Here is a 15812-nt window from a genome sequence, read left to right as displayed (position 1 = left end):
GTAAAATAGAACTCTTGGAATTAAAAGAAGAACTAAATGCATATAAGAAACAAGAAGAAAAAGTACAAAGGGAATTGCAAGCCATGCTCGAGCTTAAAATAGAGATGGAGAGATTGAAAAAGGATATGCATACATGGGCAGATGTGGTAGAAGGAGAAAAGAAAAAAGTGGAAAATGTAAAAAATGTGATGAAGGAAAATTCATAATGGATAGAAGTGGTTAAGAAGCACAAAGGAGTACCAAAGAACAAAGTGGAAATGATAAATGGCACACGTGAGGAAGAAGTAAAAAGGAAAATACATGCGCTCTAAGTAAGGATCATAGGATGGGTTGAAAAAAACACCCCACATGAGGATGAAAAGTCTTTAAGCAACAAAATGGAGCAACAGTGGTGCCTATCATGTATGGATGGCGTGTTGTTAAAAGTGGGGATAGACATTGGAAGATTATAGTCCTAAAATTTGCAGATATGGATAAGAAGAAAGGATTCTGGGCACATAGGAAATAACTCAAATGGAAAAAATATTTTTGGATGAGGATCTTGCTCCAACCCATGTGGCACGGAGGAAAGAACACATGTCACACATTCTTGAAGCAACAAGGAAGGAGGAAATGTATGTTGTATATTGTGATGGAAGAGTGATCATTGTGAAGCATTGATCTACATGACAATGTGTTCATCTGTGAGACTTTGCATGTGATAGTTGAGCTTTGAGACTTGATGTAGGGTACTTTAAGGATACATTCCAAAACTCAGGCATTACTATGTATACAAAGACACACCAACGTGTGGTTATTAGCTTACCTGATATATGCAGATATCGTTAGGAAAATACATATCAACCTCAGCCTACATATCAACCTCAACCTAGGAGTCCTAGACGGATGAGATGATCAAGTGTTGTAGCAGTTTTGTTTAGAGAAGAGCTATGAGATATGGTCCATGTGGTGCATAGAGATCTTGAAGCAAGATACGTGTGGACTAGAGTCCACACACAGGTAAACCTAGGGGCATCTACATTGTAATATTTACTTCCCTCCAACATACTCTAGATTTTCCACTAGAGACAGGTCCCCATATGCGAGACTCTATGAGGACATCATGAGATTCATGAGCATACTCTAGATTTGCAACTAGAGAGAGGCCCCTATATGCTGCACTCTATGAGGACATCATGAGATTCATGAGTATCAAGGATGTCTTACCAGTAGCAAGAGATTTTCCACTAGAGAGAGCTCCTCGTATGCAGCACTCCAGGAGGACATCATGAGATCAAGGATGTCTTACTAGTAGCAGGAAATTTCAATGCCCGTACAAGAAATAAGCAATATGCTTTCTATAAGCCAAGTAATGAAATGTTCCAAGAAATTGCACTCGATGAGGTGGGCCATCTTGAATGGACTATCACAATGGCCAAGATCAAACAATTTCACATGTTGGAGTAGTAAGAAAGAAGTAATACCATGGATTATTTGATTAGTTCACCAAGCTCAATATAAGATATCAAGAGTTTTCAGATCTTAGACTAATTGGCTTAGCAACAAATCATCCTATTCTAACCTTCATAATGGCATGTCATCCTACTACAAGAAGTACAATCATATGTGCCTAGATTTCCACGTTATGAATTTGTGGAGTAAACCTCACGTGTATATAATATTACAATTTGAAACACATTGATGGAGCTAGATCCAAAAACTTTGTTGGATGCATTTACAAGAGATCTAACTGAAATATTACATATTTCAATAGCCCATGTATTTCCACACACTATGCCATCCACTACACAACCATGAGGCTTTAGCTCCATAGAATGGTTGGCATGACTCCAATGAGAAGCATCACTTAGTGTTGTATGCACACATAGGTGTGTTTAGACACTCTTCAAATACCTAATGTGGAAAAAGAAGTATGAATATTTAGCTAAATTGGAAACTAAGATGTATCTTCTTGTGATGAGATAGAAAAAGGGCATAGAGAAAATTTTGTGAGAGTCAACTCTGCCAATACAGATCACTAGACATAATGACTAGCATGGATATGCTTGCAAGCTATATGATGTCCTAGATTAGGAACCAATGTCTCTCTCCTTGACTTCTAGATCGACACAATGCAATTTTCCCATTGAGAAGAGAGTGAAACATTCCATATGGAGGTTGAAGAATGGGACAACTCATGATCATGATGGATTATTAGTGGCATAGCACTTTACACATGCTTGTGACATTTTAGCACCAATTCTTGCTCATATTTTCAATAGGGAAATTTGTGAGGGGTTTCTAGCTAGCTAGTCAAATCATACAATTACAATACTATTTAAGAGTGGAGATCCTATGATACCCAATAATTACAAGACTATTATGTTTGGCCATATGTTAGCTAAGATATATGGATCTATTTTGGAGCAAGCCTTAACTAACTAGGCTGAGAGACATGGCATAAGATCAAGAAATCAATCCCCTTAGGTTATCTCAGCCACAATTAGTAGCATTATTGGAGTGAAATAGGAATGCCCACTCTCACCCACTTCATTTGGGCTCTAGATAGATGAGGTTTTAGATTATATTGATTGAGAGGGAGTAGCTAGAGCCACTCTAGCTGGGGTGTTGATAACAATACTACTCTATGATATGACATTGTACTTATATCTGACTTGCCTGAGGGACTACAGAGACACTTGGATGCACTATTAGCTTTCTACAGAGATAGAGACCTTAAGGTGAATCTTGAGAAAACCAAGGTTATGATATTCAACAACTCAACCAATTCGATAATGAGATCTAAGCATCAGTTCACATTTCATGGAGAATCAATGGATATTGTCCAATAGCATGTATACTTAGGAGTCGCTTTCAAGAAGGGCCACAATTTTCTTGGAGAGAGGCATAAGAGGCTCAACTAGCATAAGCATATGCAGCATTAGTTGTAGTAGAGAGACAGTGTGTAGATATACAATTCCATGAACCACACACCAAATTATGGCTCTTTGATACACTAGTTAGACCCATACTCCTCTATGGGGAAGCCATTTGGGGCCCAAGACTCTATCACAAAAGGAGAAGTCCATTGATAGATCATGATAACCAGAGAGGGAGTTTTATTATGGATGGGAGCGCATGAAGTGACCCTTGGTCATGATGATATCACATACGATACGAGAAAAAATCTCAATCATACAAGAGATCATTAGAGTAGAGGTGGCGGCAACACCTATAGTGGTTGAGGCCTTGCTCTAGGCAATGACTTTTATACATAGATTATGGGAACTTCCTCAAGATAGATACGTGCAAGTAGAATTGGGTTCATCTAGACAATCAATAACAAAGAATGATAGACATTTTGTATACACAACTGGATATATGGATGAGCTTGCATGGTTTGCAAATTGATACACATGCACCCTATGATTGTAGCTTGGATTGCCCTACACTTGAGCTTCAGAGCTAAACCATGTCATCAAAGTAGGTATATTGAGACTAGAAATTGAGAGGACTTAGATTAAACCCCTTTCTCCACATGGCATGAGGATGGCACACTACCAACGTCACTTCCTTCAACTCTCTAAGGATGGTTTCATTTCCCCATCGAGCTATATGGATACCCAACTACAACATGGGTTATGTACAACTATTGGGAATATCTACACCTCAACACATAGTCTAAGGATTGAGACAGGTATATGGGAAGGTATGGAGATAGAAGATCTCATGTGCCAACTTTGTAAGATAGAGCCAAAGACAAAGAAGCATTAAATCTATTGATATATGATATATTATGACATTTAAGGCAAATACCATATCTATTTTGAGGGGGGATTTGCCATATATGGCAAGCTATGCAATTTGAGAACCAAAGGTATATAGGATTCTTTCTTTTAGAGCTTCAAAGGCATAGTGCAACTATTCTACAAGATAGGAGCCCCCACAGCCAACACCTCCACCTAAACAAAGCGCTGTTGCCAACTTTTTCACTACCACATAGTCCAATACAAGATCTGCCACTATTGCTAATAAAAAGCTAGCAGGGTTACATTGTAGAGTAGCTTCATCTTCAAGAGGTATCTCCCTAGATAAAGAAATGGCACTTAATTGAGCAAGATGTCCTCATCTACTTGAGAGGAGACCCACCAAACACATTTGTCATAGATAGAGAAATGGCACTTAATTGAGCAAGATGTCCTCGTCTACCTAAGAGGAGACCCACCAAACACATTTGTCATACATAGATTATAGCTATCATTGAGAACCATAGGAAACAAATGTTGAGGCATCTTAACCAGATAGAGCTACATATCCAGCTAAGAGCGATACCCCATTGAGAAAAAATGTATTTTCTCTCTTTTATTTCCTATTTTAGTATTATTGGTAAATCCCACATGGGTTCACCACCAAGTGAGAGAGGCCCCTTCTATGAGAAAAGGGCCCTCATATTGCTTGTTGGTGACCCTCTTGTGTGATGGAACCCACATGGGCCTCCCTAAGTAAGGGAGGCCCCTCCCATGGGTGGAGGCCCCTCGTATCACTTAGTGGCAACCCTCATATGCAATTAAGTCCACATGAATTACCACCAAGTGAAGCACTAGCATAGTTTGAGCTAGAGTTTGAGGATGATGTGGAGAAAACCCTAGCTGAAAAGCCTTTTATGTTCCTCTATAATGTGCCCTCTCATTCCCATACTCCCAAGTTGTCATGTATGATTACTTCACCGCTTCCTATTGAGAATGCATTGCTTTCTTGTATGAATGTATTGATTGTCCACATGGAGAATACCGAATAATAATTTCAAGTGGAAGAATGACCATAGAGGCACATGAATATGTTCACACTCATGACTTTGTGACCAAAAAATTTGCAAAGAGGCCAAGGCAGTGGATAAATTACTCAACAATGCACACAAGGATGTAGAGAACTACCCAATACAAAAAGAGGTGTTGTGGTGTCATCTTCTACAATCCTCCTTTGTGTTTTTTTGCTTATTTCATCTCCTAGGAGATGAGAATGACTCAAAAGGGACTTCACAAGCATTACATGTTGAGAATAGAAGACAACCACTCATTACTATTAGAGAGGTTGAAGGGGTAGATGGATGACACCCTTTCATGTAGGGAGGAGAGAGCAAAGGTTCCATTGCATTCCTTTGCTATTTTCATCTCCTAGGAGATGAGAATTACTCAGAAGGAACTTCACAAGCATCGAATGTTGAGAATAGAAGATAGTCTGTCATTACTATTAGAGAGGTTGAAGAGATAGACAAGATTATACCCTTTCATGTAGAGGAGGAGAGAGCAAAGGTTACTTTGTAAACTTTTGATTGACCCTAGCTGCCCCTAACAACCTAGAGGATGTGCAATCAGTTAATGCATGTGAGGAAGAAATCTTGTCATGCTTGCCTACATTTAGAATGTCAAATGACCAAGACTATTTATTATTTTTCAATATAATGAATTCACTAGATATCCATGAGGATTATAGTATCGTTGCCTTAGTATGGTTTAGCAAGGCAGACAACAAATGAGATAGATTTGCATCTCTTGGCTGATTCTTTGGTAAAAGATGCAAAGTATGCTATGGGCAAGCATATTCTCAAAAGCATTGAAGCAAAGTCTAAGGCTTATGAGTGATGGCAATGGCCTATTAAAGAAGAAAGAGTTGCAATAATTGAAAGGCTCAATCTAGGAAACATGGAAAAGTATGAGATATCACCTACACAAGAGGATGGGAGTGACACAATCTTGTTGTGGATGCCACATTTAGTTGAAAGTGATGAAAAGTGACCCGATTTAGTTTGTACTCTCCTTATTCTTGGTCAACCAAAGTTCTTGGCTTTCTTTTCGAAGAATGCATCTTTGTAATAACCAAGTCTTGGTATATAGTGGGAAATTTCCTTACAAAAAGCAAGGGGCTCAAAGACATTAGTTGCTAGTAGCTCCAAGTCAGCAGGGCACAAAAAAGATGTAGCTCTTTCACACTACATTGGAAAATTGGATCATACAAAGGTACATATGTGCAAATACTATATCCTATAATGTTTTACATAGAAATATTGTACGGATATGAATAAATGGTGTACATTGTGTTCGTCATTACACAAACTATAATTTTTCCACAATGAATATTCTTCAAACAATACAAGGCTCCTCTTTTTTGTGCTCAAGGTGTTGTTTAGGTTCTATGGAGGCTATGCCCTTCCTACAAACGCAAAGAAAGTAATTATGGTTGAAAAGTGATTCGCATTGCGAGTGTTTAGCATTGAATATGGACGCCAATCTTTAAGGGCCCCTTACTGCATATCATATGCTACTCATGCTATTGCAACACGGTGTCATGATGCTATGCAGACACAGTGTGAAAATGCATGAAATGCATCATCATCTGACTTTCTTTTTAATCAAGAGAGTCAATGTGATCTGAGTCATTAGTACTAGTGTGAGTGGCATGAATGGCATGAATGGTCCAAAAATACTAGATTTTTGGACAATTTTAGCCTATTTTTTATCTTATTTATTATAAAATTTTTGAAAAAGCTAGAAAAGCTTCTAGATTAGGATGGCATGCAAAAAGTAAGTTGCTTTTTTATCTAGTTATGAGATTTTTCATAAAAAGGACAGATTGATGAAATCGTGTGCGTTGCAATCACTGTTGACAGGCTGAAAACTGCACTTTGAACTGGAAGAGGAAGAAGGAGTGGTCTGGGAGATCCCTAACCAGGTGTCCTATAGTTTTACCCCCCTTCTGAAGCTAATGAAGCCATCAAATTCGGGTTTCGAGCAGCAAAGAAGGATTTGTTATTTGGATGCACGTTTTTTTGTCTACGAAGGAGTTCTAAAAGATCTAATGCCTAGAGAGTGCTTCTGAGTAGTACCAAACAAAGGATTTTAAGTTCTACCAATACATATTGATTCAATTAATTGTTCTTTGTCTTTGTCGTGATTACCTCTTGTCTATTCGTTTTCTTCTCTTCCATCTCCTATCTCTACTTCCTTCCATCTCTGATCCTCAATGGATACGACCTTTCGACAAAAACCCCTCTGACATTGGTGAACCCGACGTGAAAGGTCATCAAAAGAAGGAAAGACAAGATGGGAGAGCCTTCGAACACAATCTCTAGTGATGTTTTGCAATAGTTGGTACAAAATATAAATATGCTTATGCAAGTACAACAACAACAACAGGTGATGCAAGCTTCTGCTCAAACAGAAAGTGTTGTGATGAATACTTTGCAAGCAGTTGAGCGTGAGGTGAAGTTATTCAATGGCAGGAATGTATCTTTATATATACATACCTATACTCAAAAGATGTAATTCTTTGGAGTGCCTCAACTCGCATGGAGCCAGTATTTTGTATGTGTTATTGTATATGAATTGAAAGCACGAATTACTGAATTATACATGTAGGATGTTGACTGGGTAGCTTTCAAGAAGACACTTAGAGAAGAATTTTACATTGAAGATACTAGTTTGATTACGCGCAAGACTTCTCAGGAGTGATTTTTACAACCCAATAAGGGTCTTGTGGCTACAAAATTGTTAAGAGAATTTGAAAGTCGATTTGAACAGTTGGATCTTGCAGAATAGTAAGCTCTTGCAAGTTAGAAAATTAAATTATTTCTACATGCAACTGATCTTGAGCTTCAAGAGAAGCTTCATGATTTGCTGGAGGATCAGACTACAAAGTCTTAAAACAGAGTGAAGACATGTCAAGGAAGCTGTAACTGCACTTGTGAAAAAGCATAGAAGAAGAGAAAGATTGCATGTCTCTAGCTTGCCCACTGTTATGGGAAAAATAGTTGAAATATCCAATAAGCCACCCGCTTTTGTGGCTAACCCTATGGATGTACTTGCTATTGTTCCCTCTATTAGAGAAGATGACTTAAATGAATTGGTCAAAGGGATGCGGGATCTTCAATTGAAGGTCGCAAAATTGGATGAAAAAGAACAAGAGGAAAGGGGACGAGCAGCAGCCCCTAAGCTAAGAAAAAGATGTATGTGGTATAATAGTTTGCAGCATGAGAGAAAGGATTGTGCTGCCTATCAGGAGGCCTTGGCACATGAGCTCATCTTTTGGAAAGATGGAAAGATCCATGCATAAGAAACGGGATTGCCTCTTGCTTTGAATTTTGGAAAGGGAGGTATGCAGAAGTTGTTGGAAGATTTGGCTGTCCGAAATGCTTATGCGGCGGTACATGCTTCTACTTTTGGTCTACAATTGGATAGAATGCATGGCCAAGGTCCAAAGGCTAAAATATGGACACATGCTTTACATGCAGCTGAAAAGAGAAAGGTTTCTGATTGTGAAATGTCTCGTGCAGGGAAAGACATTTGTGACATACTGGTTGGGAATCACCGTAGATGCATATTCAGTGTATGCATATTTAGCAAAGGTACAAAATACGAATGTGCTTGTGGAAGAGAAACGAAAGGGAGATGAAGATAATGCATGGACATCTAAAAGAATGACAAGAAGAAGTGTGGATCAGCCTAAAGCTACAAATCAGCCACCTCCTGAGCATGTTGTGGAAGAGGTCAGTCAACAGGAGCAAAAAGAGGATAGCAAACAAGAGGGCAAAAAGAAGGGCAAGCATCCAGGATATAAGTTGCAGTCTAACATTGAGACAACCACAAATCTTAAGAAGGTTCTTGAAGAACAAATCCTGAACAGTCGGGTGGAATTCACCTTGGGAGATGTGCTTGGCATTGCCAAGTGAGAATTTCATGAAGAGATCGTTGATATAATTAAGAGGAAGCATCAATTTCTTGGTGATACCACTAGTGCATTGCTGCAATTTGAAGAGGAAATTGGTTTGTTGGATATTTGGGTTGAATATGAGCATGAAGTAAGTATTGGATTATCTATGCAGGATGCTACTAATCAGTGGATAGCATGTGGAAAAGAGAAGAAAGTGATTGAAAATGCATTGTCTTCTAGCAATATGCATGGTGGACTAAGGAAGATGCAACAATATGAGGAAGAGACTCTAGGATTTATTCCTGGAAGTCATTACACAAGGAATCATTAGGCTAGGGCTACCACTGAAACGGTAGTGAAAATAAGGGAACGTGAAACTCCTTGTGTTGCTTTACTTGACCATGGGTCTATGATAAATATCATTGAGTGTGGATTGTATGAGAATGGTGCATGGCCTATGGACACTGATCATGGTTGGCATATGAGGGCTGCAAATAATTCTTTAGGAGAGTTTTATGCTGCATGTCCTAATGTAAAAGTGACGATTGGCAATGTACAAGAAGAGCAACACTTCTTTGTGCAAGATAATTCCTCATATGCAATGATTTTGGGACAGCCCTATATTACATGAGTGTATATGGAAACAAAGTTGCTTGATGATGGTTCTACTTATGCAAAGGCTAGAAGCAAGGATAGGAGGAAAGTAGTCCAATTTCTTACTGTTTGTGTTAATCATCCTAGAAATCGTGATACACTTCGAGAGTCTCCTTTGACTCCATATACAAGGGAATTCAAAGACTTGGATTTTCATTAAGCACTATTGTAATGCGAGGCTACAATAGTGTTGTTCAGAGGATGTACTCCCCTCTTGATGAAATGAAGCATGTATTTACTATTGGTTATTATTAGTTTACAGCAAACAATTCATGCTGGTTTAAGCCTATGGAAGCTATGTACAAGGCTAAACACAGATCTATGAAATGGGCTACTAAGGAACTGAGAGCATCGGGATTGTTAGCTAAAAATAAAGGCATTTCAAGCACCTTTTATGGGCTGAATATTAATGACACTATGGCTGAAATTTCAGCAACTATATATGTAGAAAATGAGGCTGAAAACAAAGTGTTGTCAATATGTTCTTTGGGCATGTATGATGTTATAGCATTGTTTGCTCAGCAGAAAGGATTAGAATGGGCTAATGCACTTGTGGAGACAAAGTATAAGACACTTGACAAAAAGGTGAAACCAATTGCTTTGCCACTTCCACCAGAGAGTGAGGGTTTGTACAAACAAGTCTCAAAGCATCCAAGCTTATGAGATCCTAAAGTTATAGTTCATCAATTTACATCTAAAACATTACAAGAATTGAAAGTTAGTGTAGAAGGGTTTCTTTTCCTACTGAGAGACACTGTTTTATGTAGATGTTAGCTAGTCATGGAAAGGCATTTGCATTTCAGCCAACTGAAATAAGTTGTGTGGATCCTAAATGTTGTCTCTCCTATGGTAATATTTACTATGCCACATGTACCATGGAACTTGAGGCCTATTCTAGTGCCTAAAGCTTACTTTCCAAAGATAATGGATTTGTTAAATGAAAAGATTTGCATGAAGATCTTGGAGACCTCTTCAGCCCCGTACCCAAATCGTTGGTTTACTGTACCCAAAAAGAATGGGGCTTTGAGATTTATTCAATACATGCAACCGGTTAATAAAGTGACCGTAAGAAATGTGGGTGCAAGTCCTATGGTTGATGAATTTGCAAAGGCTTTTGCAATCAGAGCAATCTATTCTTTGGGTGATCTTTACTCGGGGAATGATCAGTTTCATCTTGCAATTGAAAGCAGGGATATCACAACCATAAAGACTCCCTTGGGATTAGTATAGATGTGTACTCTTCCGCAGGGTGCAACAAAATCAGTGGCACACATGACAAATGCTATGAATAGGGTACTCATGGATTTTATATACAATAATTGACAATGCCCTTCTTGGATAATGTTCCAATCAAAGGGTGTGCAATGGATGAAAAGAATGAAGAGATGGATACTCATGGATGCAAACAATTTGTTGCAAACCGTATTGTGGATTGTGAGAGGATTTTGACTCATCTAGAAGAGGTGCATTTAACTCTTTCTAGACAAAAGTTTGTCTTTGGATTTGAAGAGGTTTTGATTGTTGGGCATATGTGTGGGCCCTATGGGCGAAGACCATCACCAGCAAAAATAGATGGGATTGATAGAATGCAATATGTATGCACGAATGAATCAAAAGTGCATAGATTCTTAGGAGCATGTGTGTTCTATTTGATATGGATTTCTCACTTTGCACATGTAGTTGATGCTCTATATCAACTTCTAAGAAAAGGTCTGAGATTTCATTGGGAAAGGAAGTATCAGAAAGTAATGAAAAATTTGAAGCGGCTCTTAAAATGTTCTCCTACATTGACAAAGGCTAACTATTCGCATGGAAAGCCTATCATTATTACTGTTGATACAAGCCCAATCGGGATTGGATGGGCAATTGGGCAAGATGATAAGGAAGGGAAAAGATATGCAATACGCTTTGGTGCTAAAGTATTGACTGAACGACAGAGAAGGTATCCACAGGTGAAAAGAGAATTATGGGGAATTGTGACAGCCATTAAATGTGATAAGGAGTATTTTATGGGTACTCATGTAGTCATTGAGACTTATTGTTTATTCTGATATTGGGTATGACTACTAGTTGTGCTACCCCGGGCATTGCTATGTTTCGGTGGATTGCATACATCAAATCTTTAAACCTTGAATTTCAGCATATTGCAGGAAAAGATAACCCAGTGGCAAACATGTTATCTCGGGCACGCTATGAGAATGAAGATGGGATGATGGATGAGGAGGAAGAAGATGACTTTCTTGCAACTGAAAATGATGTTGTAAGAGTGAATTTAGCAATGCAAAGTATTGCTACAGCATTAACAGAAGCTTGGACAATAAAGAGAAGACACTTTAGATGTTTTGCATCTTGTGTATAAGTGTTTCTGGAAGACAAATATGCAGGAGAGTGGCTGAGAATTGGTCAATACCTCAGCACATTAACAAAGAGAGATAAATGGTCAAATGAGGATTTTAAGAAGATCAAGAGGACAGCCTATGGGTTTTTCTTAAAAGATAGATACTTATGAAAACATGCTAAAAAGAAACATGGTATGCCATTGCGAGTTTTGGGTGACAGAGATTCACAAGTAAATGTTATGCAAGAATTTCATGAAAGCTTGTGGGCTGGCCATAGAGGTGTTTGGGGTACTTTTGCAAATATCAAAGAAAGATATTGGTGGTGGCAAGGTATGTATAAGGATGTTGCTCACTTTGTGGAAACATGTACGACATGTCAAATGTATTCATCTGTGAGACATCGGGATAGATTGCAACGCCCACATATCCATTGTCTGTTCATTTTAAGTGGGCGGTGGATTTAGTCATGATTCCTACAAGTCTTTAGCAAATGAGGTATATTGTGCTTGCCCGAGAAGGCTTGACTAATCAAGTGGAAGGGAGAGCTCTATGTACTAAGACAACAAATGATGTATGTAGTTTTCTCTTAGAAGAGATCTTTTGTAGATATGGCCATGTGGAAAAAATTACAGTAGATAAGGGTGAGCTGGATGCAGATGAAGCTCGTGATTTCTTTGCACGGTTGGGGATAAAGCTTGCTTTAACTTCACCCTATAACCCTGAAGGAAATGGCAAATGTGAAAGAGGTCATCCACCTATTGTGAAGGCATTGGCAAAAGCATGTGGAGATAAGGTAAAAGAGTGGCCACGATTGCTCCCTTATGCCTTGTGGGCTAACAGAACAACTCATAGTGCTGTTACAGAATATATGCCTGTAGAATTGATATATGGTCAAAAACCTATCATGTCGATAGAAGAGATAACACTCACATGGAGTGTGCTACCTTGGGAAGAGGATTTGAATTGAGAGGAGTTGTTGGCCTTGCGTGTTAGACAGTTGGAAAGAAAGTCAGAAGACATAGAGGCACCAATTGCAAAGTTAAGGGCAGTAAGGATACAGAACAAGAAACGGTTTGACAAAAGACATAGATTGTGGCCAAGAACCATACAAGATGGGGATTGGGTATTGGTTTATGATAGTAGTTTAGACAACTAGCATAGTGCCATGCGTAAAGTTTTCAAAAGATGGTTTGGACCCTATGTGGTAAGACAGGTATTTGATAATGCTACTTATGCATTAAATGAACTAGACGGGACAGCCATAAAACTTTCGATAGCAAGGAAAAGAATCAAATTATTCAAGTGGTGGGAATCTAATGCCTATGAGTTGCCAGAATTGAAAGAAAATAGTGGTCATGATACAAGGGATAGCTAGGAAGATATGGAAGATGAAGAAGCAAAGGATATGGTTGTAGAGGATGAGGAGGACTCAGAATCTAGTGACAACTAGGTTTTTTGGCACATACCGAAGGATGTGCATGTTCAGAGAGGGTGGATGTTGTGATGCTATGCGAACATAGTGTGAAAAAGCATGGAATGCATCATCATCCTACTTTCTTATTGATCAAGAGAGTCAATGTGATCTGAGTCATTAGTACTAGTGTGAGTGGTATGAATGGTCCAAAAATATTAAATTTTTGGACAATTTTAGCCTATTTTTTATATTATTCATTGGAAAAAAATTTAAAAGTTAGAAAACCTTCTAAATTAGGATGGCATGCAAAAAGCAAGTTACTTTTTTAGCTAGTTATGAGATTTTTCATAAAAAAGACAGATTGACAAAATCGTGCACGTTGCGATTGATGTTGACAGGCTGAAAACTGCACTTTGAACTGGAAGAGGAAAAATGAGTAATCTAGGAGATACCTGAGCAGGTATTCTAGAGTTTTACCCCCTTCCGAAGCCGACGGAGCCATCGGATTTGGGTCCTGAGCAGCAGAGAAGGAGCTGTTATTTGGATATACGTTTTTGGTCTATGAAGGAGCTCCATGAGATCTAATGCTTGGAGAGTGCTTCTAAGTAGTGCCACACAAAGGATTTCACGTTCTACCAATACATGTTGATTCAAGTGGATACAACCTTTTGACAAAAACCCGTCCAACAACGGGTCAAGGACATGTGCAATTTGCATCCTGAATTTTTATAGCAGCTAAAAGGTAAGGTTTCTATGAAGTCACTGCGTCCAAAAGTGCCAACGCCACTTATACAGTTGTTAACCTTGGAGGACAAGGATGACAAAGACGATGAAATGCTAGCAAAGAAGATGAAACCATCCTCTTTGATCCCACATAGCTAGGAATAAAAGCTTTGATTAATTTCCCTTTGATCCCTATCTCTCACCTGGTCTCTCCCTAGAGGCTAGGCATTGTAAAAACCTTTCATTTGCACATGATTTATTGTATGATTATTGTCTCTTTTGTTTTGATTTTTGTAATGTAAGAGTTGTATCCGAGTTTTACCACATCCTCTTTGCTTCTTTTGACCTCATTCTCTACCAAAATAATCCACAAAACCACTTGAAAACTTCTAGTAGGCTATTTGCCATTTGTGTACCACCACAATGTCTTGTATGTCTGAAATACCTAGCCCTTGCTTGGTAATGACGCTTCTCCATTCGTTTGGGTAGACCAAATTGACAAATTCCTATACTGCCTCACAAATGAGGGACCATGACTTAAAATGATATGGTATGCATAAGAAAACAAATAGGTTTAATCTTCTTACCATATGGTATGTGAGATTGTTAGGTACCCAAGTATCTTTCATGGAGATCTTGAACTTGTTGAGGCCTTCTTGAAGGCAAGGAGATCCTTCTTGGTCTAAGGTGTTTTATCACAATTTATGCATATTGTATCCAATGCCTCCTAGACGTTGTCCTTCCTACTCCTTGCTCTTCCATCATACCCATGGTCTTTGACTACATTATGTAGCACTTTCCATTGGTTGTAAAATGAATGCAAGAAGAACCTTTCATGGAATTCCTTTTTTTTTTGCCTGCCATGGAAGCCAACAAAAAAAATTTTGACCTTAACTCCACCTATTGAGGTTTCCTAGGAACATTATTCCCATTTTTGGATTTCTGAGGATGTGCCTCAATCACAACATTGCATCCACAGAGACCAATGTCTGATAAAACCTTCTCAATAGCCCTAATAGAATCATCCTTGACCTTTTGGGATTGCAATTTTCATCCAAATCCAATGTAAATATCTAGAATTTTCTCAATTGTTCTGCACAAGGGGCATACAATATGCACATGTGGATGTTTGTTAAAGAGATACCTAGAACAGATTAAAAGTTTGGATCTTTGTTATGTCTATCAAGTGCCTTATTCCAACTAGTAACATTGCACTCCTTGGCCATAGGCATGCAGTAAATACTAGCACTCTTAATAGTAGCACCTCTTGACACATTACACATGCACTTTAGTGTTATTAAATCTACAGCCATGTGCCACTCTACTTTGTATTATCCAAACCCTTCAATAGTTAGTTCTTTCCTTGCTTTTTGAGCACTTATTACCCCATGTATAGAAGTTCATTGAAACACCCAATGCAATACATCAAAATCATTTGTGTTAACATGAAACGCTCCCATCCACCAAATGTCTTGTACCTTGAAGTGCATTGAGCCCTCTGTGCATTCATCAGCCTCGCTACATAGTTGAAGAGTCCTATTGATCAAGGTAATAGAAACTCTCCCCATTTTCTTACCCTTCACAATCTCAATTTCATCTAGCTTGATAACAAAACTGGCAACCCCATTTGCTATTGTATACTCTAGCCTATAAAACCTAATCATAGCTCTATTCAAAGTCCTCAAGTCAAATAATATGTTGTTACAAATGTCATACTTTAGCACTCTCTTCTTTTCAAGATAGCTATTTATGAGGTGAAAGGGCTCACCAAGGTCTTTCAAGATTCTCTAGTAGATGTTGCATCTTGTTAGTTGAAGGTCTTTCAAGACTCTCTAGTAGATGTTGCATCTTGTTTGTTGAGCTAAAGATGGCTTTGAAAGCAAGGACTCCTTGACCCTTTTCTTCTTAAATATCTCATGCATAACTTTTAAGAGTTAAGTGTAGCATTATCTACTAATCTCCACTTTGTCTAGGGTGCTTTGGATGCCCTCTTTGTC

The sequence above is a fragment of the Lygodium microphyllum genome, chromosome 4 (assembly GCF_053477565.2).
Source record: "Lygodium microphyllum isolate KBCC chromosome 4, Lygodium_microphyllum_v1.1.10, whole genome shotgun sequence".
NCBI classification, from domain to species: Eukaryota; Viridiplantae; Streptophyta; class Polypodiopsida; order Schizaeales; family Lygodiaceae; genus Lygodium; species Lygodium microphyllum.
Note: the sequence above shows the minus strand (reverse complement) of the source record.